The 1,853-nt window shown below is 35.9% G+C and overlaps 1 pseudogene; it reads left to right on the top strand.

Annotated features, from left to right (window-relative positions):
* The first annotated feature begins 343 nt into the window (after positions 1–343).
* LOC118350138 (guanine nucleotide-binding protein G(I)/G(S)/G(O) subunit gamma-10-like) lies at positions 344–623 on the top strand (annotated as a pseudogene).
* The last annotated feature ends 1,230 nt before the right edge of the window (positions 624–1,853 follow it).

Raw genomic sequence — 1,853 nt, 5'->3', positions numbered from 1 at the left:
AAGGTTTTATTTTGGATCTGTTCATGGGCTCTCTCTTCTGTTTCACTGATCTATTTCTCTACATCTGTGCCAATGACACACTGTCTGGATTACTATGATTTTAAGGTAAGTCATAATTCCTGGTAGGGCAATTCCTTCACTTTGTTTTTATTCTTATTCTTATTGCACTCTCCTGAAATTTACAATAAGCTTATCAAATCCTACATGCAATAATGTGTTGGGATTTTGATGGGAATGCATTGAATCCATATGTAAATGTCTGAAAATGACATCTTTATTTACAATGAGGACTCATCCATCCATGAATATAGTATACCTCTGCATTTCTTAAAGCATCCTTTAATGTCTCTCAACAAAGTTTAGTAGTTTTTTATAGAAGTCTGGTATACAGGCCCTTGGAGCCCCATGCCACTGCCATGTCTTCTGGGGCCAGTGTGAATGCCCTGCAGCGCCTGGTGAAGCTGCTCAAGCTGGAGGCCGGCATGGAGAGGATCAAGGTCTTGTAGACAGCTGCAGAGCTTCAACAGTACAGCATGCAGAGTGCCTGTAAAGATGCTCTGCTGGTAGGTGTTCCAGCTGGAAGAAACATCTTCCAGGAGCCCCGATCCTGTGCTTTATCCTAAAAGCTGGGGAAAAGTTTGCTGAGGAATGCTTTTAAGCATAAAGTGATGAGTGACTACCTCCAAGTCTCAAGAAAAACTTCTCTAGCCAAATTACTTTTAGATATTTCAGACCTTTCCTGTGGACTGGTCCTATAGCCAAAATTCTACAGAAATGGATGAATTTCTACTCAGATAAGGAAATGGATGAAGGAGGAGACTTTAAATAATAATGGCCTGATTCTTTTGGCAGGTGCTTTTATATTTAAGACAAACAAGAAACGTTACCACCAAATACATACATCTCTTTCATAAGCAAAGTACTAGTGTTTTTATACATTGAATATTATGTTTGTTTTATTTACTGGATGTTTACATTTTGAGAAGGGAAACATTTTTGTTCATTAAAAAATTAAGTATTTTGGGGCACCTGGGTGGTGCAGTCGGTTAAGCCTACACCTTGATTTTGGCTCAAGTCATGATCCCATGGTTGTGGAACCCAGCTCTGAGTCAGGCTCTGCACTCAGTGGGGAGTCTGCTTGTCCCTCTCCCTGTGCTTCTCCTTCTCTTTCTTGTGCACTCTCTGTCTCTGTCTCTAAAATAAATAAATAAGTCTTTATAAGAAAATTGAGTATTTCATTAATTTGTTCCTAAGATTTTTATTTCCATAAAGAAACTTATTCTTTTCTTGTGGGTGTAACACTTTCTAAATGAAAATAAGCAAGTATGAAATTAGGGGAAGAATAGGCTTTATTAGTCAAATGGTGCCCTGATTTTTCTAAATGAGATCGTTTTATTTGTTAACACTAAGCATGGGAGCTGTTTCCAAGCAAACTTGTTTGGGAAGATTCATGTTGTGTTGTATATTAGATTGCCCCATCCTGTGTATGAAGCAGATTTGCTCTTTGTCTTAAGCTCCTCTACTTTATAGTTGTGGTTGTACTTAAAACAAACAAACAAACAAAAAAAAACAAAACCTAACTACATTATTTCATGTCTTCAAAAAAAGATGTTTCAATGTGATCTTCAGAACATTGCAAATGATTAAAAACAAAATAATGGAAAATACTACAACCTAAATGAATTTTTAATGTCACAAATGTTTTACTTTAATGATGTGCCTTTGATTTAATTCAGGACACTTTTAAAAGGATATTTTATTTGTGTTTGTAATAATCTTTGATGAGTTTGGAAATAAAATTTCTGCTTAATTCCTCATTTTCTGAAAAAAAAAAAGTCTAACATTTTGTTAGA

This window comes from Canis lupus, chromosome 10 (assembly GCF_003254725.2).
Source record: "Canis lupus dingo isolate Sandy chromosome 10, ASM325472v2, whole genome shotgun sequence".
NCBI lineage: Eukaryota > Metazoa > Chordata > Mammalia > Carnivora > Canidae > Canis > Canis lupus.
This window is presented reverse-complemented; position numbering and strand designations above follow the sequence as displayed.